The sequence below is a fragment of the Paroedura picta genome, chromosome 6 (genome assembly GCF_049243985.1).
Source record: "Paroedura picta isolate Pp20150507F chromosome 6, Ppicta_v3.0, whole genome shotgun sequence".
Lineage (NCBI taxonomy): Eukaryota > Metazoa > Chordata > Lepidosauria > Squamata > Gekkonidae > Paroedura > Paroedura picta.
The window spans coordinates 116,520,484-116,548,276 of record NC_135374.1 but is presented as its reverse complement, the minus strand read 5'-3'; the positions used below and the strand labels follow the sequence as shown (position 1 = coordinate 116,548,276).

The 27,793-nt window shown below is 44.6% G+C and overlaps 2 long non-coding RNA genes across 3 annotated transcripts; one reads left to right on the top strand and one right to left on the bottom strand.

Annotated features, from left to right (window-relative positions):
* Positions 1-68: 68 nt before the first annotated feature.
* On the bottom strand, positions 69-21,032 carry LOC143840450 (uncharacterized). Of its 2 annotated transcripts, none has more exons than XR_013232190.1 (8): positions 20,918-21,032; positions 17,861-17,984; positions 15,186-15,238; positions 14,537-14,836; positions 12,110-12,190; positions 11,313-11,581; positions 10,780-10,930; positions 69-2,428 (listed from the first exon to the last, which is right to left on the bottom strand). It is a non-coding gene; the product is annotated as an uncharacterized LOC143840450 (long non-coding RNA). The 2 variants fall into 2 exon arrangements; XR_013232191.1 differs by having other exon boundaries at positions 11,313-11,540.
* Positions 20,935-27,793, top strand: LOC143840451 (uncharacterized). Its single transcript, XR_013232192.1, has 5 exons — positions 20,935-21,306; positions 22,161-22,431; positions 23,091-23,261; positions 23,870-24,165; positions 27,017-27,793. It is a non-coding gene; the product is annotated as an uncharacterized LOC143840451 (long non-coding RNA).

Below are 27,793 nucleotides of genomic sequence, written 5' to 3'. Positions count from 1 at the left end.
TACTTTTCCCAAAAAAAACCCCAATGAGGGTATTCTCAAACCTCCAATTTATTATTAGCAAACAAAAATTGTTTGTTTTTGATTTTTAAAAAAGAACTAAAACTAATACAAAGCTTTAAAGTACAAACAACAAAGCTGCCACAAGAGCTCAGTAATACAAGTTTGAAATTAATTTCTCATTTTAGATAGGAAGGTTCTTCAAATTCATCAGACATTCGGCCATGTAGCAGACAGGTGGGATTTACATAAGTGAAGACAACAACAACAACAACAAGCCTTTAATAGCATATAAAAGTGCAATATAAGAAGGGAAAGTGCAAAAGGATCCACTGCTAGTGAGAACAAAGGCAAAGATCATGCTTTAGACATAATACATTCACGATTTCTCATGGCAAGATGTAAAAACTTTGCTACTGGTTCAATTATATCAGGGTTCTGGGATGTCAAAAGAAACTGATTGTAAGCTGTGACTTCTTCGGGTAGTAAAAAGTTCCAGCTCTTCAAAAAAAAAAAACCCTGCAGTTTAATTGGATAACCTTTTGCCGAAGTGGCCATACATTACTTGTAGTGGGTACTGTAAGTTATGAATCTTTGCAAGCATCTATACAAAGAGCTTAGCAAATAGACAGTGGATGCATTGTTTCGAAAGGGTTAAGACCAGCGGTGAAGAAAAGCCTGTCGTGGTCGGTCTCTAACTAGAATAAATGATCAGATATTGAGTCAATTATTGGCTAAAAAGCACTCTGGAAAGAGCAGACAACGTATTTAATTATTTACTTCACTGTTAATTAGGGAATGCAGAGGAAAACTTGTAATTGAGGCACTTATCAGTGAAATCCTCTGCAGAGGTACTACAGTCTAAAGCCCACTGATCTCAACTGATTTAGGAAGAATTAACTCTACTGTGGATTGCACTGGAAACCTTGTCAGTCGCATTGCATCTAAATGATTTTTTTGCTGTTAAGGCATTCTCCGGTGTGGAACAAATACAGGAGGAGACATACAGCCATATTCCAAAAGGAGGGGAAACTTCTTTGACTACTAGTAATTACACGTCCTTTGCTATTCAAAGCAGGCAATACAACAGTTGGATTTATCTGTTATCTATTAATCAACCTTGCATAGGTTGGCTAAATATTGAAGAACCCAGAAAGAGAGCAACTGCTGTGGATTAACAACATTAACTGGAGAGCTAAGGCCACACAGTAAATTTATCATTGGAGGAAAGGCAGAGCAATCCCATTATTCTAGAAATTTGCACTTTGTGTTTATCATAATCAGTAAACCATATATTTTTGGAAACGATGGGCCACTCGCTACCTGATTGGCCCTTGGCCAGGAATGGCCCTGTCCTGTAGCTGAGCCTAGGGAGAGAGCCCGAGGCCAGGAAGGGCTGATAAGGAGTCAGCTCTCCACCCCCAACTTCCTTCTGCCCTCAGAAAATGCTGGGAGGAAGCTGAGCTGGCCCCACTGAGTAGCTCAGGCGTGGAGGAAGAGGAGAAGCAGCAGCAGAAGAGCCCCCAGTGAGTAGCTCGACCATGGAAAGATGGAAGGAGGGATAGGAGAAGTAGCAGCAGCAGAAGAGCCAGCCCCAGTGAGTAGCTCAGTCATGGAGGGAGAGGAGAAGGAGCAGCAGAAGAGGCCCGAGTATCCCTGGCTTGGAGGGAGGGAAAGAGGAAGAAGCAGCAATAGAAGATGCCCCACTGAGTAGCCCTGGCATTGAGGGAGGGGGGATGGGAGGAAAAGCAACAGCAGAAGAAGAGCTGAACCCAGTGAGTAGCTTGGCCCTGGAAGGATGGGGGGAGGGGAAGGAGAGCCTGCTCTTATGAGTTCCCCTGGTGTAAAAGTTGGGGTTGGAGGAAGCCCAGTCTGCCCCAGTGAGTTGACCTCATGTAGAAGTTGTGAGGTGGGAAGCACAGCCTGCCCCAGTGAGTTACCTCAGTGAGGCCACAGTGAGTAGCTCAGCCCTGGAGGGAGAGTGGGAAAGGAGCAGCAGCAGCAGCAGAACAGCTGGATCCACTTAGCAGCTTGGCCCTGGAAGGTGGTGGGGGGGGGGTGGAATTCAGTTTGTGAACTAAATTTCCAGTTCATACAAGCTCATGGTTCAGTCTGTGGTTCAGCTATAGACCAGGAACCAAATTGACTTGCAAAAACATGGTTTGTGCCCATTCCTGCTGCTGAACATAATAGTTGTCTCTGGACTGCTGTGAGTTAGGGGTAGAGTAGATGTGTAAAATGCCCTTCATGTAGGCTTATAATTTCTTAGCAAGAAGATCTGGCTATCTGCATATCCACTTTCTTCTATTATTTATTTTGTTCATAGCCAAGAGCAAGATTTAAACAATTCATTCCGTCTCTCAGGGTTTTATTGTCATCAGTGTGAATATCCAGAAGGATTCATGTTTAATACATATTGTTTTAATTGTACCTGGAAAATAAAATAAAAACAGATTTAGGATGAGTCTTTTGAAAGTGGTACAGTGGCTAATTTGATTCTTCTGCTTTTTTTCAGCATTATGGATTTTCCTCTGTGTAGTTAACATCATACACACAAAAAGAATAACACACAATTACAATGTACAAAAGATTATTATGTGTACAGTTTAGTTGAGTAGGGATTCCCCCAAAGCTTCAGAAGTTTGAAAAGAAAACATGCCATACACTCATAATCTGCTTTAATGGTATTAAAACCATCCCACAACTGTTGGATAAGGCACTCTCAATGCACTGCAGAAGCAGATTTTCCTGTTTCACACAAGAAAATACAGCTGCAAAAGCACATTGAAAGTGCATTATCTGATGTGTGCAGAATGGACTACGGAGTACTAACAATTTTCGGAAAACAAAGTTTGTTGCACTGGTAAGTTCACTTATTACATGAACCCATAGTTTACCTAAGCAATGATTAGTGCATTTGTCTGAATACGGGTCTCTTCATTAATTATGATCCATTACAATCCATCAGAGAAGGACCTAAAGATGTTGTACTAACTTAGTCTTAACTAACTAAAGTTTTGCAAGGTGAATAAACACACTTTTAATCCTATTTAATATTGATTTCTACAAACTTCTGAGACATGTAGGAACAGAAATCTTCAAAACCCAAGATAGAGCCGGAGAAATTGCTACTTCTGAACATAAACATGAAACAGATTCATGATTATTCATGCAAGTAAAGTAATTTTGGGAGAGGCAGGTTAGAAATTTCTAAATGAAGATGTGTTGGTTTTTATATGCCGCTTTTCTCTACCAGAAGGAAAGTGGCTTACAATCACCTCCCCTTTCCCCACTACAAACATCCTGTGAGGTGGGTGAGACTGAGAGAGCCCTGATATTACTGCTCGGTCTGAACAGCTTTATCCAGGCTGTGACAACCCCAAGGTCACCCAGCTGGCTGGATGTAGAGGAGGAGCAGGAAATCAAACCCGACTCACAAGATTAGAAGTCGGAGCTCCTAACTATACACCAAGCTGGCTCTCAGGAATAACTGATTTGTATATTCTTTATATTTTAAGGAGTCTCAAAGTGGTTTACAATCATCTTCCCTTGCCCACAGCCATCCTTTTGTGAGGCAGGAGGGGTTGTGAGAGTTCTGAGAGAACTGTGACTAGTACAGGGTCAATGGGTTAGATTCATGTGGAGGAATGGGGATTGAAACCCAGATCTCCAGGAAAAGAATAGGTTTTTATATCCCACCTGTACCTTAAGGAATCTCAAAGTGTCTTACCATAAACTTCCCTTCCTCTACCCACAACAGGCACCATGTGAGGGAGGTGTGGCTGAGAGAGCTCTGACAGGACTGCTCTGTTAAATAGCACTATCAGGGCTGTGATGAGCCCAAGGCTGCCCAGCTGGCAGTAGGTGGAGGAGCAGGGAATCAAATCCGAAAGTGTTCTGAGAGAACTGTGACTGACCCAAGGTCACCCAGCTGGCAGCATGTGGAGGAGCGGGGAGTCGCTCCAGAGGATGGGGGGAGAAGGAGAGAAATGAACTCATGAGCACATTGGGAGAGAGACAAATGAACTGTGGGGATGTGGCACAAATCTGCTGAATGTATGTTGTAAACCTGTTGCAAAATGAGGATGGGGGGGGGGGGTACATAGCAGAATGCTGTAGCTCTAGTAAAGTGTCTGAGGAAGAACCTAGGAGGGGAATATGAAGATCTGGCAGGCACCCTGGTCTGAAGCCTCTCTCAAGGTCACAAAGAATGACAGTATTTTCCAAAAACAGCTCTCGCCTTCCTGAGGAATATTCATATAAAGTGACGATCCATCCATGGATACCATAATGATAGGGAGCAAGAGTCATGAATTGTATTATTGGTATAAAAATTTATATCCCACCTTTTTTCTCGGTTCAAAGTGGCTTACAATAAAAACAGTCCCAATGAAAACCAAAGATATAATAGCAAGGCTCAAACCTTTCTCAAGGCCTGCCAGAGCCTTTGGGGGGAGGGGAAGGGGGAAAAACACTGCCTGTCACAGCATGATGTCCCAGATGTGATGTCACACTTCCCTAGAAATCACTGGACATTCATCGATAAGAACATGATTTCCAGTGTTTCCTAGAGAGCTGTGATATCTCTTTGAGGTTTCTCCGGAAGTGATGACATGTCATGGTGGATGACACCCCGCACCTCACCGCCATCCCTGTCCCTTATCTTGGCAACGTCTTGGAGACTCTGATCCTACAGGGGTAGTCAACCTGTGGTCCTCCAGATGTTCATGGACTACAATTCCCATGAGCCCCTGCCAGCTTTAGAAGGCTGTAAGCAAAGCTAGAATGTAGTGTGTTAACAAAATTGTAGCTCTTAGTCAGTGCATGTTAAAAAGTCAATGGAAAGATGTGAGTTCAGGGGAGGAGGGGCTGTGAGCACAGTCTTGTCTGAAGTTCTTTTCCTACCATTTGAGCAATATCTCTTTTTCTTGGTTGACAAGCCATTAAGATAATGGATTGATACTTTATTCTAAATGATTACCCATTTTCTTTTCTTTTTAAAAATCTACCCTGTTGTAGAGTTTGGGGCCATTCAAAAGCTTGTATATTCTTCTGTGCTATTTTGGGTTATTGTTCCTATGTTTATCTCATGGTTTCCTTGGGAACCCCTGCACCCAAATTTCTTCAACTTTACAGGGATGTTTCCTAGGATAACTAGTGTATTTCCTGTGGTTTTGATGTGAAACAGAGAGGAGATGGGTTTATTTATTTGGAAAATATACATGCCCCAAGATAGACTTGTCTCATCAGATCTCAGAAGCTAAGCAGGGTCAGTCTTGTAACAGATTTGGGTGGCAGGCCACCAAAGAAGTGCATGGTTCCTGTGCAGAAGAAGACAATAGCAAGCCACCTCTGAATGTCTGTTCCTTTGCAAATGTTATTATGTGAGTGGTCAAACTGACTCTCCAGATGTTCATGGACTACAATTACTATGAGCCCCTGTTAGCTGGCAGCAAAGACCATGAACATCTAGAGATGTCCACAGTTTGGCCACCCCTGCCTTATAGAGTCCTCATAAGCCAACTACTACTTGATAGTAAAGAAGTTTTCATTTTCTTTCTTCTGTCATGTAAGAAGATCACATTCTGATGCTTGCCTCAAAAACTCACGAATAAATCTTTGTTGGTCTTAAAGGTGGTACTGGACTCTGATTTTATTGTCCTGCACCATGTGCACCAAAAGAAACAGCCTCAGGTTTTGCCCCTTCTCAGCCTCCATGAATCCATACCAGGGGTTACATCCCTCCCAAATGCCTCCAGATTCCGCCCCCCCCCAAAAAAAACAACAACAACAACAACCCTGAACAATATGCAGTGAATTGGATTCACTGGAAACAAGAATAATACTCGAATCCAAATCAGTACTACATTCAAGAGACTACCTGAATTGGGCATGAAATAAACCATTGAAACAAGCCAATAGAATAAATCAAGCCACGAAATGAAGCAACCAGATGAAACAAATCTTGTCTGGCACATCCTTATTAGTTACACTGGCTTTGGAAGAGTTTAGATTTTCAAGTAGGGGCCGCCACAGAAACTGAACTTGAGCCATCTTTTTAGATTAGAGTTGATGAAGCCCTAATGGATTGTTTATCAGAAGATGGAGAGTTGACCACGTAGCCCAGCTGAAAGTACAGCTTTTGCAAGTTTGATCTGGTCCTCTGCACTTCAATAAGAAAGACAACAAAAGTGGAATAATGAATTATTTCTTGTATTGGAGGAAGGGATCCTTGTAGCATAAGATGAGATTACTGCTTTGACACTGTATGACGAACCAATTAAGGTCTCAAAGCCTTTCTTGGCTAAGAATGTAATTGTGTCAAATAAAAAGGGGGAACAAGCTAATAATAATTGGCTTGATAGAGAATGCTAAGATATGAGGCAGGAGGAACAATGACTTATTGTTATCATGCTACTTAACCAGACTCCCAGTACAATTCTAAGACTCACATCATTTGAAGTGCAATGATGAGGAGGAAGGAGAGTTGTTTTGTTATGTCCCACTTTTGTCTACCCTAAGAAGTCTCAAAGGGCCTTACAATCTCCTCCCCTTCCACAAAAGGCACCTTGTGAGATAGGTGGGGCTGAGAGAGTTCTGAGAGAACTGGAACTGTCCCAAGGTCACTCAGCAAGCTTCATGTGACTCAAAAGAGCTTCCACTGTCCTTCCCCTCCTCACCCCACAAAAGGCACCTTGTGAGGTAGGTTAAGCATGAGAGAGCTCTGAGAGAACTATGACTGGCCTAAGGTCTCCCAGCAGGCTTCATCTGGATGAGTGGGAAATCAAACCAGTTTGTCTAGATTAGAGGCCACAGGTCTTAGCCACTAGACAGGGGTCCTTGACTGCCCTGAAAGGGTTTCCTGAATAAGTGGGAGTTAATTATTTCTTTATGTTTTTAAAATTTGTTAAAGATTTATCAGGTGATATGACGTGAGTAATGATGTTCCTGGAAGGAGTGGGAAGGGGAGTGGCTCATGGTGGGCGTGTCCACAGCTACGCTTCCCAGCCATATTCATCACCATCACATGACTTCTGGGGTTTCTTGAAGCCTGAAGAATTATTCAGGGGTTTCTCAATGGTAAAAAAGTTGAGAAAAGCTGCACTAGACCACTCTAGATCCGCGCTTTGCACGGCTCCCCATTGGCCACTTGGCTCTCTAGTGTCACTCAGAGGGGCCAATCGGGAGCTGCTTTGCCCCCTCTGAGTTTTTATCATGATTCGGCCCGCCTCTTTCTCCTCCCCTTTACCTTTTAGCCTTTTATTAATACCGCTCTGCAGGAGTGGTTACAGATGTACACAACTGTACACAACTAGAGACAGAGAAAAGGCACATGGTTCTTCCATAAATTAAAAACAGCGGTACAGGTCTGTGACATCGGCTGAAAGGCAAGAATAGGGATTGGCATGAGGCAACTACGGAATGCAAGTTCACGATGAATTTTGGCTAAAAGGATCTCAACCTAGAGATGTGTAAGGAAGATCTACTGAGGAGCAATCATGAAGTGCCAAGAATTTTAAGGAAGTTTGTGGAGGTTTCTTCATGAAAAACAGGTGAGCAGTAGACAGCAGAAAGTCTTTTTTCACTCTCTGGTCGTACCTGTTTACTTTGTAGTTTCAGATTGTAAGGCTATTTTTGTGTTATAACTCACGAGTCTTGATTGAGGAAGCAAGCAGCATATAAGTAAAAAACCAATAGATAAATGTTGGTCAAGAAGGGAGTACTATGAGGGAGAGTCTATGAGGGAGAGTCATGTGAGATTGCTGAGTAGAAATACAGAAGTTTTTTGCGCAGAGAAGAATGTAACCTTGTGAAGGAGCATGGGCCCACTAAAGATACATGGTAACATCACCACAAATATCCAGCCAATGAGTAATAAAGACTCAGGCTTTTGGAGGTCCAACTGAGGGGGGGGGGGATACTCTGGGCTTCAGTTCTTTTGCTTGAATCTTTTGTCAGGTTTTCCCGACCTTTGTGCCATACCCACTTTCCTTTGATAAATCCTGGTTGCATTTTAAGTATTCTCTATAAAGGATAACTGCATATGAGAAGATCTGTGAGTTTATTTTATTGTTATGCACTGTTATATGTTGCCTTCAAGTAATCCCATTGCTGATTAGGAGATGCGAAGACCAGTATTATGGAGACTGGTTTATAAATCCTTTTTGGTGAGCCTTCCATTTTGGTTTGGGGTAAATTTTGGCATATTAAGAGATGAAATTTCACTCTTGGTGGGCATTTATATTAATTGGTAAATCTCTCCCTCCCCACAGGAAATTCCAGTAAGTGTTTATGTTGCTAAAACAATTCAAGTGTTGACAGATTGTACATTATTACCAATTCTGAGAATACTTTGATAAACATTTTCTCCTGATTCTTCCTACTTATTTTCCTAATTTGATGAATTTTGACCTTAGTCTTCTATTACAGAACCATTGAATATTCTACTATCAGCGATACCAGAGGTACAATGTAATAGGACTCCTAATAAAACATTTTCTTCAGTATCTATAGGCAAGTTGAGGATTTGGCCCATGTGATCTTTAGATGACCTAGATATTTATATAGCATGAGAAATGTCTTTGGTCTCTTGCATGTCAACTCTTTGGAAGATTAAGACTAATTATTAGGGAATAGATATGATTTTGTTACTTAGAAAAGCAAGATCCATAGCGGTAGTTATTGAAAATAAAAGTTAAAAAAAATTGTCATTAACATGAATATCTGTGAGGCCATCAGCTGAACTCTGGGATCCTAGGAGAAGTTGCACCTTTTTAAAACCATTGACTTTCACTGAACATAGAAAGGGGCAACTCTGCTTAGGATTGCATTGTATATTAACTGTATTAATACTAATATATTATGTAGTGATATTGTAATAGTAATAGCAGCAGATGTGAAGGTTTTGATTTTCGTATATTAGTGTCTGTGTGTGTGTAAATTCTATTTTTGTGTCTCTTACATTATATCATTTGCTTGAGAGCGAATGCCATAAATCAGATTGGATTGCATGTTCTGAAATACACATCAAAGAAAAGGCTGTGTCTTACTCCTATGGGGAAATTGTTTTCAGTTTTATCAATAAACAATAGTATTATCCCGTCTTGACATGCACTCTCCATGCTTAATTCATCACGGAAGTCTGTGGTTGTGAGGAAATACATAGCCACGAGAGAGGAGATGTCATGAGGTAGGTGGTCACTTCTGTCATGTTCAAATGCAATTAATTTTGCAGGACCCATTCCCTTTATGAATGTTCTAGTTCTATGTCTTCTGTGTGTCTGTGTAAAGGGCTGTCAAGTCGCAACCAGTCTATAGTGACCTGAGCCATTGCCTTCCACTTTGGTGTAGTAGTTAAGAGTGGCAACCTCTAACCTGGAGAACCCCAAGTCCTTAACATGCAGCCACTTAGGTGACCTTGGGTCAGCCCCAGAGCTCTGTTGGCCTTGCCTACCTCACAGGGAGTGAGTGGAGTGGAAGCCATTTTGGATAGTTCGTCCTTTGGGTAGTAAAAGACGGGATGTAAAATCCAGCTCTTCTTCTCTTTTTCTTCTGTTGTCTTCTGAGGCTTCCTGTCCAGAATCTTCCTTGGTGGTCTCTTTTCCAAGCACCAACCCTGCTTAGCTTCCAAGCTCTGATGAGACTGGGCTATAGCATGTTGCCCTGCCTCCCGTAAGTCCTATATAGTTGGAAACAATTCTGAAAGTTTTTTTCTCTCTCTCTGTAGATTCATCTGGGGAGGAAACACTAAGCTTAATTACTTTAGTCAGGAACATCTTCAGACCTATTCAGAATGGCCTGCCTATTTCATGTTAAAGGCAACATCGTTGACTTAAAAAAACAACAAAAAACCTCTGCTCCTTGGTACGCACTCTGATTTACAGTATTTGATAAGCAATCTGTCTTATAGAACTAGTCATAACTTCCCTTTTCCTAAAATTTTGAGTAACTGCCACTGCGTTACAAGATACCATCTGTGCAATCAGCGCACGATGATTGATTACCCATCAGTGTGGCTTTTTCTTCTTCAGAACAAAGAAGTGAAAGTTAATTTCCAAACATTTTGCCTGCATCATATTATCTCTTATCAGGACAACATGGTGAGGCCTTGAACACTGAAAATGGCCTTATACTGAATCAGACCATTGATCCTTCAAGGTCAGTATCATCTGCTCAGATCAGAAGTGGATCTCTAGGGTCTTTCCCATCACTTGCATCAGCTGAGCAGCAACATAGTGTAGTGATTAAGAGTGACAGACTGTGATCTAGAGCAGTGGTCCCCAACCATTTTATCACTAGGGACCGGTCAACGCTTGACAACTTTACTGAGGCCCAGGGGGGGGGTAGTCCAGAAGAACAGCCGAGGGACATCGCCACCACTGCCTAAGCCCCTGCTCTGCTTGCTTTCCCACTGGCGCCCCTGACTTCCTGCTGCCCGCTAGGGGCTGCTGCTAGCAGCAGCTGCGCAGTGCCACGCTGAGAGGGAGCACCAGCCATGGCGGGAGAGCACCAAAGGTGAGCTGGCAGCAGAGTGGCAGGGCAGCCCCCAAGGCAGCAGCTGGGGAGGAGGACGAGGAAGAGCTGGGGCCCAGTACCAACTGATCCATGGACCGGTACCGGGGACCACTGATCTAGAGAACCAGGTTTGATTCCACACTAAATCCCAGCTGGGTGATTCTGGGTTAGTCACAAGGTCATTCCGCACCCGTTAAATATAGTATAATGCTTACTGGCATAGACAAAGTGCAGTAAAGACATTCTCTCCAATAAAGTAAAAAATACCTGCACAGTAAAGGCAACTTTCATGCAAGATGGTAGGAGACATTATGATGCTCATCCAGATCTCAACTGACTGGAGGAAGATTTCCTTTATACAGAAATGTGTATTCCCATCCTGAATGCTGAGCCTCATTAGAACAAGACTGGAGCCACACTATAGAAAAAGCAGTACCTGTGAAACTGTTATTTCTCATTGCTGGATATAGATGCTAAACAGGAATTCCCCAGAATAGGCTATAACCTCTCTGAGCTCTTGAGATTTATGCCAATTCTTGCTTCTCTTCCTGTTTTGTACACAGCACACTAAGCAATATACACTTTTAAAGAAAATTAACTTTTCATACAGGATAATACTTTTGAAGCAAGACTTGTACATAACGGGGAACACTAGCTATCTATGCAAAAATAATCCAAGAATGTTTTCAGACAAAAAAGTATAGTTTTTTTTTTAAACAGAGACCTTTTTGGGTGAGAAAAACACCCCTCTGACTTACACAGAAGAATTTGATTTTACCCTTACATATTTAAGTACTTGCCTTTTTTCTTTAAGAAACAAGTTCAAAGCCATTATGTGTTCTTGTAGAGATCCTCGGTGCAAAAATACTTTAAAAATACTTTTAAAAAATAAGCATTTGATTTATAATTGAACAGAATCGTTTCTCCGTCTTTCTCAGCAGCTTGGCTACACATAATTTCTCCCACAGGATAATTTCTCCCATAGGATATATAAGACATCTCTCAGTATACCTCAGTAGTCCTGGTGCCTTGATGTGAGAAAAGCGAGAGTAAAGATGCTGGAACTGTACTGAAAACAAAAGATGGAGCCTTAAATGTCGAATGTTTTCCTTTCTTCACACTGGTTCCCTCTGTGGCAATCATCCCACAAAATTCCTCCCTCTCCTCCATGGCTGAACCAATCCTTGTAATCTCAGTGATCATTTATGCACTGGGGGTTTCATGGCAGGCTGCAGGCTGGAGTTTTAGTCGTGGCAGGTTGCCCCACCTCTTCTTGCACCCACACAGGGGAGCATTTGGCCCAGTGCGCCTCATCTGCCCCCGATTTTTGCTCCTGAATGGGAGCTGGGGCAGTGAAGTTCCCAGTGCATAAATGGTCAGTGTCATGTAAATTCAAGTGATTGTCAGCCAATAAGAGCCCATGGAAAGGAGGGTGTGAGCAGTCTCAATTAACAAGGGGGAAGACAATTTCCCTCCCTCTAGCCAGGGAATTTGTTCCTCTCAATAAGAGCATCATTCTAGCCTAGTTTTTGTTTGGCTTTTAGTTATGGCTTGGGATCAGCTTAGAGAAGAAAACTTGTTTTAGTATAATGCTTACCTTCTGTAGACAACATATTTTTGGCATTTTTCATGATGTCACCAACATCCAGCAACGAAGCAGCAAACCAGTAGCTACAGTCTCCATTTTAAAACAATAGCAAGGGAATCACATACATTGGATTCAATCAACTAAAAAGCACAAGCTACAGGAGAGCAACCAGCAAATCACATGCTAAGAAAATGTGTAGAGCCGAAATAGTGCTACCTCAACCTCCAGTGCCCGCCCATCCACCCGCCTCTCTCCCCCTTCTCCCGGAGACAGTTTTTTTTTTAAAGCAAACTGCCTGAAGTAATGAATAGGCATTGATTCATGCAGGCAAGGCAAAAAAAAAAAAAATCCCCCCACAGTTTAAACACAAGGCATGCCTCTTTGAATTTTTCTTCCCCCCAATCAGGAATGATTCTTCCCCCACCCTCCTATCTCAAATCAAAGGACACACTAAGGGCCCAATCTGGCTGCCTGTGCTTCAGTGCCCATGAAAGTCTATGGCACCATAGACTATAATGGAAAGTTCAGCATTTTTACCTTTTCTGGGCTCTTCCCTGACTCCCCTCCAAATTTCAAAATGATTGGTCCAAGGGGTCCACATCTAGGGACTTCCGAGGAGGGTGCCCCCATTCCTCCATTATATCTTATGGAATGAACTCTATAGGATATAATGGGAGGGGTGGGGGAAGAGCCTCCTGGAGCTACCCTGAAAGTTTGGAGGCTCTACCTCAAACCCAACCCCCCACCCAGGCCCCGAGAAAGGTGGGAATGCTGAAATTCCCATTATAGAATATGGAGAAAGTGGATTGGCTGCCTGGCTAGATTGACAGGTGGAAGAGACTCGTGTGTAAAGCGCATTGCTCTCTTCCACCATTTCAAGCAAGCATGCAGAGTGCAAAGAGTGCAAGAAGGATGCAGACAAAGTGAGAGAGCTAGAAGGTGAGGAATGGCCGGAGGCGGGATATTTTTTAGCACTACACCATTTTGCTGGTGTAACACTATTTTTTTAAATGTGTGGAATTTTCCACAGTTCTCTTGGAGCTGTTTTTGCAGAGCAGTTCTCTTAGAACTCTCACAGCCTATCTCACAGGATGTCTGTTGTGGGGAGAGGAAGGGAAAATTATTTGTAAGCTGCGTTGGGATTCCTTCAGGTAGTGAAAAGCCAAGTATAAAAAAAACAGCTCTTCTTCTCTCCCCCCCCCCCCATTTTTCCCATCTGATCTTTTTTCCCATAGATACTAGGGATTTTACCAAGCTATTGTTCCAACATTGAACCATAGCCCATAACCATTTTGGGCCTAATATATCTAGGGACCAAATACATAATCAATATTGTTAAATATGGCAGGACCCCTGCTTCCCAGGCTGGCACACTGTTTTTCCATAACCAGTAGTACTGCTCTGCTCAATAGTGTAGGCTTGTGCCAAAGTCAATCCATGTGAAACCTGACAAGATGCTTGTAGTGACTGACTCCATTTTGGACTTCCCCTCTTCGGCTTGTCCTTCACTATAGCTTGGGGATCACTGGTATCTTTTGATTCAGGAATTGCTTTCCTCCTTCTCCCCCACCCCATTGTATTGCTGTTTCAGTGGCCTGGCTAAAATCTGTTTGCCCAGGGGCACCTAGGCAAACCTCTTTGTCTCTCACATATGACTCACGCTTGGCCCCACTGCCAGGGGGAAATCTCTCCTCCAACCTTTCTTAGCTAGACCTATTGAGACATGGCTCCTTTTTGTCTAAGCCCATCAACCCCCATCACCAGACCTGGCCACGGCATTGCCCAACTTCCTGCTCCATGGAGAATTCCCTCATATGCTCACCTGGTTACATCATGTCTATAAGACGCTCATAATTACCTACACTTTCTCTCCCCTCAACAGACACCTGTAAGGTAGGTGAGCCTGAGAGAGCTCAAAGGGAACTGTGGATAGCTCTAGATCACCCAGCAGGCCTCATGTGTTTCAAAGCAGGTTATAATAGCTTTCCGTTCCTCTGCCCTCAACAGACACCCAGTGAGATAGGTAATGCTAAGAGAGCTCTGAGAGAACTGTGATTGCCCCAAGGTCACCTAGCAGCCTTCAGGTGGATCTGTGGGGGAATCTAAACCAGTTCTCCTGATCAGAGTCTACCGCTCTTCACAGAATCACAGAATCATAGAGTTGGAAGGGGCCATACAGGCCATCTAATCCAACCCCCTGCTTAATGCAGGATCAGCCCAAAGTTGGAAGGGGTCATACAGGCCATACAGAGTTGGAAGGGGCCATACAGGCTATCTAGTCTAACCCCCTGCTCAATGTAGGATCAGCCCAAATTATTATTATTATTAATTATTACAGTATGCTTGCTTTCTTTTCTAGCTTATACTGTGGGAAAAAATGTTGGTGTACTGGACTAAAATTTTGTTTTATAATTATGGGTTGACAAAGCTACTCACCAGAGGTTGTAACAATAGAATATGTAAGAGTCTTTCTAGAAATCAGGAGCTGGTTGGAAGATGGCCCTTGGGCAGGGACAGGAGTAGACTGGAATGTCAACATGCTCCAGGAGTAAGTCACACTGATGTTCTCAGTGGTGAGTGTCAGTTCACCTGTTGCTTGTTGTGCTGGAGAAGACCACCGTTGGTTAGCATCCATTGCTCGTAGTGCTGGCCACATCTACCGTAAGCCAAGTGCTGGTAGCCCTGCTGGGATTTGACTCTAACTTCTGGCTTCTGGAGGCTTACCAGGAAGTGTCCCTGTAAATCAGCCTTTCTCAACTTTTTTCCATTGAGAAACCCCTGAAACATTCTTTCAAGAAACCCCAGCAGATCCTAAATCTTCCATCTCCCACAATGCTATTTATAATTTCTGAAATTAATAAGCATTGAAAAATGGTACCACATATTTTGGATGCCTTCCCACTTTCTCTTAACTCACCAGCACGTGCTTATCAGTTGATAAGCCAAGTGAAAATTAAGTGGGAGAGAAAGGCTAGAGGGGGAAAAATGTGATGAGTTGGAGTTGGAATAGTCTTTTTTGTGAGAAAACAACAACAAGAAACCTGCTAACACCTCCAATCTCATCCCACAAATACAAATCAAGTACCTGTCAAGAGGCGAAAAAGACAAACATCCTTTTTCAAATGGATTGGATATTTACTGTAAAAAAAAGAATTACTGTATTATCAACAACAAAATTGGTAAGCGGATATCTAGGAAACCAAACAAATAAGATCTCGGAACGTTAAATGCATCTGTGATGTGTGTTCAATATTCTAGACTCCCAAGCCATCTGCTTCGCAAACACAAAAGTCCATTGATACTACTCTGCATCAAATGCAGTGAACTTCCTGGCCAAGTCTTTTTTTTTTTTTTTAAGGAGCATCTTCTCTGTTTGAATGAATTCCCTCAACTCAGTGTTGTAATTTTTGCAAACATTGCATGGTGCTTTCTCAGACACCATTTGGGCTAATTTTATCATATGCAAAAAAAAAGAAAAAAGAAAAGAAAAAAAAGAGGCAAATTGTTGAAATTCTAAGCCACTGCTTTCTTGTTTTGAAAACCATGCTTAACGTGGCTGTGATCATCGGTCTTTCACAAGATTCACCAAACAAAATACACTGAGCTCCCTGCATCAGAAGCTGGTGAATGTTGTATAAAGAGACTTCTGACAATGTTTGCAGTCTGTTTTGCTATTGGCCATCTTTGCTATGACGGAGACAAACACTGAGATTCCATTAAGTCAATCCTTTGTATTCCCAGTGACCTCTGACATGGCAAGCAGGAAATCAAATCATTGCCCATCTCACCCAAGACCATGAAAGGTGATAGTTGCAGACTAGGACTCTTTCTTAAGGTTGCTTTGATCTCCCTGACCACTGGTATGTGTGCATGTGAGTGTGTGTGTGTGGGGGGGGGAGTGAACAACATGAAGCCGCCTAATATTGAATAAGATCATTCAAAGTTAGTATTGTCTGTGTGGTGATGCCTGTGCCTACCAATGGCTCTCCAGGAACTCACATCACCTACTGCCACATCATTGCAACTGGTGATGCTAGAGATTGAACCTGGGGCCTCCTACATGGCAATTAGATGCTCTACCCTTGAGACACGGTCCCTCTACCCTGTGGGTTCAGAATTACTAGCCTTAGGTTGGGAAAGTCCTGGAGATGTGAAGGTGGGGCTTGGAGAGGATAGGACCTCAGTGGTTATAATATATAGAGTCCATCATCCAAAACAGCCATTTCATCCAGAAGAACTGGTTTCTTATGCTTCTCCCTATATATAACGGTCTGAACGACTGTAATAAAGTTTGACTAGACTAGAATCCACCATCCAAAGCAGCCCTTTTCTCTGAGGGAACTAATCTCTGTAGTCTGAAGAAGAGCTGTAATTTGAGGGGAATCACTAAATCCTACCTGGAAACAGGCAGCTTCCATCTCTCCTATCTACACTAGTCCACAGCTTCCAGTGCTCTGTGGTCAGGCATGTAACAAAGAATCTAGGTTCACTATGTGTTATGGTGCATTCATGCAGCAAGTTGCAGGTGGAACCCAACAGAGCATTTCTGTATGTATTTCCCCATATATATCACACTTCCTCCAGCTGCAGTGTAAAATGCCTTACATGAATGCTGATCTTAAAGACAGGATGACAGAAGGTCTTCAGTGGAGGAAAGGAAGTCATGTTTCATGAAGAGAAACCCTTTCTTCCAGCTTGGGGTAATGGTTAAGAGCAGTGACCACTGATCTGGAGGACCAGGTTTGATCCTGCACTCCTCAACATGCAGTCAACTGGGTGACCTTGGGCCTGCCAAAGTTCTCTCAGAGCTTTCTGAACCTCATAGGGTGTCTGTTGTGGGAAGAGGAAGGGAAGGCAATTATAAGTTGCGTTGGGACTCCTTTGGGTAGTAGAAAGTGGAGTACAAAAAATAGCTCTTCTTCTTCTTCCACAGGTATGTCCTATTATGGAATCCATTCTAGATTTTTTATCTACTCTGTCTCCACCAAACGTTTTCAGAAATGGCCCCCATGGGTCTAACCAATCCCCTACTCAAATTTAGTCCATTGAATTGGATGTGGTTTAAGCCGGGTGTAGTCAACTTGTGGTCCTCCAGATGTTCATGGACTACAATTCCCATGAGCCCCTGCCAGCGAACGCTGGGAATTGTAGTCCATGGGCATCTGGAGGGCCGCAGTTTGACTACCCCTGTGTTATGCCATCCATACCTCACTGGGCCATCTTGCTTGGAATCAGGCTTTTTCAACCAGAGTTTTGTGAAACCCTGTGGTTTTTTCATGGCGCTGAAAAGGTTTCCTGAATGGGTGGAAGTGAATACATTTTTAATATATATTTTAAATTGGTCCAAAGATTGGACTGGCCCCGCCCCTCTATCTCCAGAATAAAATCCCACCTCTGAATACTCTGTGGAGTATCCGACCTCTGTGGAGGACCACAGGTTGACTACCCCTAAGCAACCAGACCGGGGCCAGGACCAAAGAAGCAGTGGCCCTGGTCAAGGCCAGCCACACCTCCTGTGGGCTAGGAACCACCAGCAGATTCAGACCTGCAGTGTGAAGGGCTCTGTGGGGGGCTTAAGGAGACAGGTGGTTCCTCAGAAGGGCAGAATGCATGTGGGGGTTTGCAGATACCATAATGTTGGGAGGGTACTATGTTTGGGGGACATACAGGTTCAGTGTTGTTCAAGGGGTTTTGCTTCAGTCATCATTCACAACATGGTCAGGTGTCAGCATAGGACTGGATTCATTTTGGATTGCCAACCTGTGTGCCCTTTTTCCTTGTGTAGGAAATCCCCTTGGTGGACCTTGGGGTAAGGGTTTTCAAGAAGGCTTCCAATGGATTCTCCTCATGTTCAGGTGGCAGGTGATTCAATTCTTATTCCACCCTTTCTCAAAAAAAAAAGAAAAACTAACTGGATTACAATGTCAATAGCATACATTCTAAAAATATTTTAAATTAAAATTACTTAAATACAGTTAAAACATTTTAAAATTACACCACTAATATAGCCTTTAATAGCGTTCTTACATGGGTAGGGGGGCACTTTACATAGCCCTCACTGAGTATACCCTGGTTGCTACAGGCAGAGTAATCAGTGGCTAGATGTGACTACAGAAGGCTTCAACCATAAGCCTGGCAGAACAGCTCTGTTTAACGGCCCTGCAGAACTCAGTTCCACAGGGCCCTGATCTCTTGTGGGTTGAGGCCATGCAGAGAAAGCCTTAAGTCTGACGGAGGCCAATTGGACCTCCCTAGGGCCAGGGATCCTAATCAGATTATGATTATGTTTTGCCTTGCAGGGGAATATTGGCCACCTAATGAGGACACTGACAACCATAATTTGGCGTAAAATATTTGGCCACAGCCTTTATTCAACATGGAGCGTGGCAAGCATGGGAAGAGAAATTTGCTCTCCTGTGGTCAGACAACCACAAGACAGCCCATCGCAGCCTGCCCCTCAACGGTTGCATTGGCTATCCAGCCCAAAATCCTGAACATAATGGCAGGCTGAAAAGGGGGGAGGCAGCATTGAGTGACCACTCGGGGCATCAGCCTCTGTTGGGTTCTCCTGCCCCCCGGAAATGCAAGCCTTCAACCAGGCTCTGCATCCACACAGCCCTTTAGGGGGGCTCCCAAATCTAGGAGAGGCCAGCATGCAAGCTTGGCCGCCCCAAAACTGATCCTTCCCATGCTACACTTCCGCAGGCTGTGACAATTAATCAATAATATAACCCAACATCTAACAAAAAGTCAAACAATTCATAAACAGGGAGGGAGGGTGGGTTTTGCGTCTTTGGGCACCCTGAGGGGGAAAGAGGCGGAGCAATGTCAGGCCATCCGTTTAACTGACGCCTAGCTCAGCCACGCCGCCTGTTGCCATGCCAACGTACACACTGCCCAGAGAATGCCAGGGCTGGGAGTTCTCTCCCACCAGCCAGGTCCCTGTTGGCCTTCCTCCCCCGCAATGGCCCCTTTAGATGGGTCTTGGGGGCTTTTTGCCTTGCAGGGGGACATTGACCACCTAATGAGGACACTGACAACCATAATTTGGTGTAAAATATTTGGCCACAGCCTTTATTCAACATGGAGCGTGGCGAGCATGGGAAGAGAAATTTGCCCTCTTGTGGTCAGACGACCACAAGGCAGCCCATCGCAGCCTGCCCCTCAATGGGTTGCATTGGCTATCCAGCCCAAAATCCTGGCAGCCTGAAAAGGGGGGAGGCAATATGGAGTAATCCCTCCAGGCATCAGCCTGTTGGGTTCTCCTGCCTCCGGAAATGCAAGCCTTCAACCAGGCTCTGCATCCACACAGCCCCTTAGCTGATAAATAAAACAGTAAGGGCTGTGTGGGCAGAGAAAGGATGGGGCCCGTCCATGATAAAAACTCGGAAGGGCCAATCAGGAGCCGCGAAGCGGCTCCTGATTCGTCACTCTGAGTGCCACTTGGGGGCCAAGTGGCCACTTGGCCCGCCCTGGAGTGGCCGCACAGATGGTTCGCCGCAGGGAAAGGAGCAGGGACGCCGTGTCAAAGACGCGGCGGCTCAGCTCCTTTCCTGCCGGCGAACCATAGACCTTGGTTGGGGAGGGTGAAGCCAGGAAAGGAGCCTTCCCGAGCCTCTCCGCAACCCTCCCACCCAGGCAACGCTTTCCATCCTGTCCGTCGCTACTGCGGCCAGCCGCCTGCATGAAGGCGCCAGGCCACCACGCCGCCGCTCACGGAAGGGCACCTTGCGCCCCTCACCAGCTTCCCAGGAGCCCTGCCACCACAGCGACGGACAAGGTAAGAACCCCCCTCCCCCGTCGTGCCACCCACCCAACGCCCACCGTCCCAGCTCTGGAGCACCCCCCAACTCACTCCCCCCACCAACACTGCTCACCGCATGTTTACCCCCTTCCAACAACCCGTCCCTCGCCGTCTCCCCCCACCCATCAAACACTTTTCACTCCCCCCCCGGATCCCCCTGGCCACCCAACCAGCCATAACCATCTCCCCCACCCCCCTACGCCACCTTTGCGCCGCCCCTTACTTACCCTTCCCTGTGTCAACCCCTTTGCTGCCCCTGCAATCTGCTCCTGGGCACCACCACCCACAGGCCGCGCAGCCCGCACGGCAGTGGGACGATGCCCAAATGAACCACGCATGCGCAGAGTTCCATGCATGCCTGGTTGAGATCTCCCATGGCCGCCCCGCCCCCCAGCCCTAGCCGACACGAGACACCACACATGCGCGGAATTCCACACATGCCTGCTTCCCGTCGCCCCCCTGCCCGTACCGCCCCCCAGCCCTACTCACGCTGCTGGCCGACAGCGGCCCGAGTGGCTGCTGGCCACCAACCTTCGCCCACCCCCCCAGCCCTACCCGTGCCGCTGGCTGCCAGCGGCCCGAGCACCCACCGGCCACCGACCTTTGCCCACCTCTCCCTATAAGCGAGGAGCAACTTCTGCCAGCCGCCCCTGCTCTGCCCATTTTTATAAATGGGCTTTAATTCTAGTCTCATATATTTGCAGACCTGGGCTGCAATGCAAAGCCCAGACGACTGATGAGGCCAACCAGATCAGGTGCTTAGAAGTGAAGAGTTATGAGGGACAGCTCTGCAGAACTTAATATATAGTCTTCCCCTTCTCCCTCCAACAGCATTGGTATCAGATGATGGGGAGCCAAATCGTGCTGACATAAGTATGAAGCCAGGGAATTCCTGAATGGGCGGAAGAGGTACACGTATCAGAAGTGATCTACCAGGTGCTGACCCATCTGCCGTCTGTCATAACTGAGACTGGATAACCAGATGAATGCTTCCCTAGAGCATTGCACCTTACCTTGTGGGCACCTTAACTTCATTTCCCAGCCCAAAGATCTCCACCGGCTTCTAGGGTGCAGCACCTTGCATCCCTTCTGTGGCAGTCCTAACTGACGCCTAGCTCAGCCACGCCCCCTGTTGCCATGCCAACGTACACACTGCCCAGAGAATGCCAGGGCTGGGAGTTCCCTCCCACCAGCCAGGTCCCTGTTGGCCTTCCTCCCCTGCAGCGGCAACGGCCCCCTTTAGATGAGTCTTGGGGGCTTTTGTGAACAGTGAACAAGCTTGAATATCTGGGAGTACATTGTACTCCCTGATGTGCCAGAAATGTACATGTAGCATAGCCCAGCAACGTTTCCTGGGAGGAAAGATATCATGGTATAGCTGGGTCACTTCGGTTCTGGGAAGGTAAGAAGGGGTAGCACTTGTATGGGACACCACCAAGGACGACTACAGAGGAAGGAAATGGCAAACAACCTCTCCTTTTAATTTGTCCTGAAATCCTCTTGCTGGGGTAATCATCAGATGATGAAGAAGAGTTGATGTTTGTACTCCATTTTTTACTACCTGAAGGAGTCTCAAAGCAGCTTAAAAACATCTTTCTGTTCCTCTCCCCACAACAAACACCTTTTGAGGTAGGTGGGGCTGAGAGAGCTCTAAGAGAAGTGCTCTGCAAGAACAGTTCTAACAGCACTGTGACTAGCTCAAGGTCAGCCAGCTGGCTACACATGCAGGAGTGGGGAGTCAAACCCAGTTGTCCAGTTGTCCAGATTAGAGGCTGCAGCTCTTAACCAAACTTGGTGACTTGGTGGCACATATGTATGGAATGATAATTCCCAACATCCCTCCTTCTTATATTTAGAAGGGCAAAAGGTGGCAAATTTTCTCCTCAGAGTATTTGTCTGGCACAAAGCTGTATTGTATATGATCTGCCAGTCATAACAGCATTCAAAATGAGCCTTTCTATCTGTCCGAGAAACTCTTTCTTCAGCTTAAGTAAGATATCACACAAAATGTATCTGACACCAAAGCGGTGTTTTGCCCGTAGGGACAAAGTGACAATTTAAAGCAAAACCAAAAGGGCACCCTCTGCGGCATCCGTATTTCGGCTGGCCCGCAGCCAGGGAGGGCGATGTCTCCTTTTGATGTGCCTGCTCCTCCTTTCTTTCCATCTTGGTTTGATGTATGGAATAATTGCCACTTTCTAATGAACTTGTTTATACTTTTAATCTCTTTTAATCCTTCTCTGAGACACTTCTCAGGTCTGAAGAGGTTTCTTGGCTCGCTGCGGCTGAGGGGGTTTCCTTTGAAAGCTCCTTTCGAAATTCAGACGGTATTTGCATATTTAGAGGGCTTCAAGACCTGAGAGTAAACGATTGGCGTTACAAAGAGCTCTGCCAATGCAAACCTGAAGCTGCCAATTCAAACCAGATGGACAGCACAGCACATCCTGATTTCTCTGACACCCCTCAGAATCCTTGAGTGCTTTGCATACATTCAGGACATGGTGTGGATAGGATTGGTAACCACCAGGTGAGGCCTGAACATTGCCTGGAACTACAACTGATCTCTAGGCAACTGGTATGAGTTCCTCGAGAAAAAAATAGCTGCTTTGAAGGGCGGATACTAGAGTTGGGTGCTTTGGTGTCTGAAGTGGCAGTTCACCACTAAATCCCATACCAGTTGTGGAGGGCATCTGTCATTTTCAACTGTTAGGCACAAGCTCTCCCTCCACCTTTTCAGGGACTGCCCGAGAATGCTAGGGGAAAACATTTAAATAGCTGAATCATGGTCAAATTGCAAATTATGATTTGGCCACCCTGATTTGGACCATTCAAATGCAGGGAATGGGTGTTTCAGCTTGGATGAGCCAAAAAAGGCTTAAAGCAGCATTGATTCATGTACTTTTCAGTTAATCTGAGCCCAACTGCTCATGCCTAACATTATATCATTCTGGGAAAACCTGGAAGTGACATCACACCGCTCTACGTTTTGCCAGGATCTCTGTGGTTTTACCAAAGAGTTTCTGGTATAACCTAATGTGCTGTGACATCACTACTGGGTTCTCACAAAAGTGACATAATGCTGTCACCCCATCAGGGGCTCCCCCTCAAGTTCCCTGCCTCCCCAGACTCCAACCAGTTGCTAGCTGTTGCCCGGTAACCTCAGCTACTACTATTTAAACTTTCCAGGTGACAAGGACAAATGGAAACTTGGCAGGAAGACCTCATTATAGCTATCACTACTGTGTGCACAGGCTATGTTTTGGGAGAACTATGACAGATATAGGCTGGAGAGGCCTCAAAATATATCCAGATTGAACTTTGACAGACTCACTTCAACTTGCAGTGTGATTCAACTTGGTGAGCTATGCCTGCATTTTAGAAGAACAGATATCTATTCCGTGTAATGTGCAGGGTCAAGATTATCTTTTGAGAACGCTGTTCTTGTGGCTCAGAATTGCATGGAGTCACAATGTCCTAGCATGTTGCTGTAAGAAACTTAATGGAATATTTTCATGAGTTTTTAGCATAAAAGAAGAGGTGGGCTGCTAGTGACTAGTTCAGCCAAAGGGATGCCTGTGACAGAATGGAATGGACAGGGAAAGGATTGGGGCTCATGAGACACCTCAGGGGAGGAACTTAGCCCATATTAGGCTTGAGATATTATGCTCTTTGAGAGCCAGCATGGTGTAGTGGTTAAAGCACAGTGGTTAAAGCACACCTCACAAGCCTAGTTGATTCCCCACTCCTCCACATGCAGCTTTGTGACTTTGGGCTAGGCACAGATCTCTTAAATGTATTCTTGCAGAGCAGTTCTCTTAGAGCTGTCTCTACTCCCACTACCTCAAAGTCTGTTGTGGGGAGAGTAAGGGGAAGGTGTTTGCAAGCTTGCTTTGGGACTCCTTCGGGTAGTCAAAAGGGGTCTTAAAAAAAAAACAACTCTTCTTCTTCTTGATATTTCTCAACAGGGCCTCTGATCTATTTTCCAGATTTTGAAAAAAGTGTCTTGTATTTGCTGAGGCTAGAAGAGAAGAGAGCTGAGGGAGGTTTATGTTTCCCAAGGGGGGAAGAGGAAAGCACCTGCCACCAGAGAGAGAGAGAGAGAAAAATAACAGCATGTCCATTGATTCCTCATTGTTCTCTCTGAAAATGCTGGAAGGTAATTGGTAACTGAGCAGCTGCTGGAGGCTCTAGCTCTCTCTCTATAAGGCTCCATCAGGGACCAGACTGGAAAAGGGTCACAGAAATTTCTGTTCTTCTTTAGGTACGTGCAAACATGCTCACAGATGCATCTATGCTTGCCATGTCCCATTGAGAAGCTAATATGAGAATGAGCTGCATAAAATTTGGCCACTCTGATGTAGCCAATAGCATTATTAAATGATTCAGTTATATTATTGAATAATTTAGGTATCCCATTCAAAAGACATGATTTAAACAAGGGTTATTGCTTATAGATTTGAGTATAAATCGATTTTAACAATGCAATTTGGGCACAGGCTGTCCTTTGAATCTTTCTCACACCTGGGCAATTGACTGGATCGTAATTAGAAATGAAAATTGCTTCTTTTTCTGAATGAGTTCATGAATTGTCTTTGCAGAGGGCACATAGCATTGGCTCACAAATAAGGTGCATTTCTAAAATGGCTGAGTGGATCGGCCAGCCATGGAGTGAAGGGAAAATGTTGCCTCTGAGAGGAAGCAGCACAACACTATGGCATGGGTGGCCAAACTATGACTCTCCAGAAGTCCAAGGACTACAGTTCCCATGAGCCCCTGCCAACGTGTCCATGGACATCTGGAGAGCCAGTTTGTTCACCCCTGCCATATAGTAAATTGTAAAGCTGATAGATCTATGGTGTTTTTTTATTACATGTGACTATTTTATGCCTGAAATTTCATTGGGCTAAATCTCCTTTCAAGATGTACAAACTGCAAAGGCAGCTATAACCTAGTCCTTTAATCTCCCATATTGAAATGAATGGGGCTTCAAATTTTGTTTGGTTCATTCTCTATGTGTGCCACAATAGATACTCGGCCTAAAGAAACAGCTACTTCCCCACCACTCCATTCAGGTTCAGAAGGCCTGTTTGGGTCCCCTCACCATCTAAGACTAGACTGGGGGCACTGAGGAAGGGTCTTCTTGGGTGTGGCACCAAACTTTGGAACTCCCTCCCCAGGGAGAAGCATTTGTCTCCATCATTGGCATCTGCCAGCAGGTGAAGACTTTCTTGCTTCTCTTCACAAACTATTGATAGTCATTCTTTCTGTATTTGCATCTATGTGTTTATACATGTTATTTAATTGTTTTAAATACTGTATGTGTGCATGCACATATTTGTGTTTGTTTTTTAAATACTGATATCCTGTTTGAAATTTTCATTGCCTTTGTGACCTTTGTGACCCGCTTGAAATTGTCACTGAGTTGGGTAGAAAAGCAGCAAAGAAGCATTTAAATAGAAAAAATAAATATTTGTGGAACTCCTAAAACATTAGGATCTAATGTGTCTAGCGCAGGCTAGTCTGAGCTCATCAAGTCTCTGAAGCTATGTAGGATCATCTCTGGTCGGTATTTGGATGGGAGACCACCAATGAATCCCAGAGTAGGGTTACCAGGTCCATCCACCCTGCCAGCAGGAGATGGGGACCAATTTTTCAGAGCTGTCAAATATGCTGATGTCATTTAGAAGTGATGTTGGGGGTATCACTCTGTCTTTTAAGCAGAAACCTATAGTAGAATTTGCTTCAAGCTATAGAGTTCTGCTCAAAACTCAGAGTGCCACCTCCCCCCTTGGACAACCCCGACACACCAACATCACTTCTGGATGGTGTCAGTATATTGTGTTAAAAGGTGACTTTTTTTCCTGGTTTGGGGGGAGTCCAGGGGGCAAGGCACATCTGGAAAGCAGGGAACCCCTTCCTGGATCAGTAGATTTGACAACTTTTTCTCTAGCACAGCTAGCATCTTAAACAAGAACATCAGGCTCCTATTTGAGCACAACCTTGTTTTTGTTTTTTGGAAATCATCTAAACAGCAATTTGTGATTGTAGACTAGACAAGTGCACAGGAAAAACAAATTGGACCGTTTCAGATTCAGTGGGAATCAGTTCAGGCCGAATCCAAATCACCCTTCACTGAGTTAGATTCAGCTGGTGCCCATGCCTTTCCCTCTCCTGCCTCCCCAGGCAGCAGAGAACATCTCTGTTGGTTGAGAAAGGGGGGGGGATTTAAAAGGTGCACGAAGCAGCTGATGTGCTGCTTGGTGTGTATTCTTCCCCACGACCCTTCTGTTAAACAAGCTGAGTGATGGTCCAATCACCAAATCATGATTTGTATATCACTGATTTGGCCGGTTTAAAGTACAGGGATGGGTAGGCACAAATAGGTTCAAAAAGTGCCCGAATCATCATTGATTTGGGTCCTTTTTGGCTTATCTGAACTGAATCACCCATTCTTGTTGTAGACACTGGTGTCAGAGCACTCACTGCCTTGGAGATTCTTAGGGAAAAAATATTTTATGAGCAGGGGAAAAAAAAGGTTATGGTGGGTTAATGGATAAGAGATGGTAAAAGTGTGCAGAAATAACCTCCTAACAACAACAAAAGGTGACTAATGGAAGGGGATTCAGATGTTACTACAGAAGATGCTTACCTGAAATGGAAACATGAGAACTCCATTAGTGCCACCACCTTCCAAATACATTGTGACTGCTCATCTTAATTTGTTTTTTTTTAAAGCAAAATTGATCTTGCTTTATCCAGCTTGGTGTGGTGGTTAAGAGTGGCAGCTTCTAATCAGGGGATTCTTCTTCTTCTTCTTCTTCTTCTTCTTCTTCTTCTTCTTCTTCTTCTTCTTCTTCTTCTTCTTCTTCTTCTTCTTCTTCTTCTTCTTCTTCTTCTCCTCCTCCTCCTCCTCCTCCTCCTCCTCCTCCTTCTCCTTCTCCTTCTCCTTCTTCTTCTTCTTCTTCTTCTTTCCAGCCCCCCACCTACTGTGGAGAAAAGTGGGATTGAAATGCCTGCATAAAAATAAGCACAAACATGCTATGTTTCATTTTATGCATTGTCAAGAATGTATTGCCATGGCAATCATGCCATTGTATTAAATGTTTCCCCAGGAAAAAAATGTCTTCAAGTAGGCTTCAAAGGAATTTCCTCCCTGCCCCCTTGCAACAAATGGACTTTGATACAGCTTGTAGAAAATAGTTGTTCTTCTGTCAATCCCGATCTACAAAAGGTCTTGACGCCTGCTTAGAAGTTCCCTCAGCTGTGATGTCTTGTCACTCGGCATCCTCCTTTGACTTCAAATAACTTGATGCCAGCAACGGTTTCTTTGTCTCCAAAGAAAATGTTCTTCAAAAACTGACCAAGTGATCTTGTCGAAACTTCCTTGTCAATGCAATTTTTGACATGTTTTTGAAGGTTTAGTAATAACTACTACCTGATGATGATGACAAGGATACCCTGATGTGGATGGCCATGCTAGCTTAGTCTCACCAGATCTCAGAAGCTAAACTGGGTCAGCCGTGGTTAATACTTGTATGGCAGACAACCAAAGGAAGACCAGCTTTTGCCATGACCATTTTAACTCCATTATGCATGTTAGTATGATGTAGTTTTGCTTAGGCTTGTAGACTGTTCATGAGATGGCATGTAGGGGATGGTGCCTGCCACCTCTCCCATTCCATCAGGAGGGTCAGCGTGTAAATTTGCCAAATGTTTAGGTACAGGTTATCTCCATGGCCTTGGAGCCCAAGCGAGTGGCTAAGTCTGGCACTTTCATTTTGCCATGAGAAATGATGGGGGTTTTGGTTGTTTGTTTATTTTGCACTGAAAATTGGGGTCAGTGGGAGTATAGATATAGAGGGGCTTATTTAGAGGTGCTTGAGTTTTAG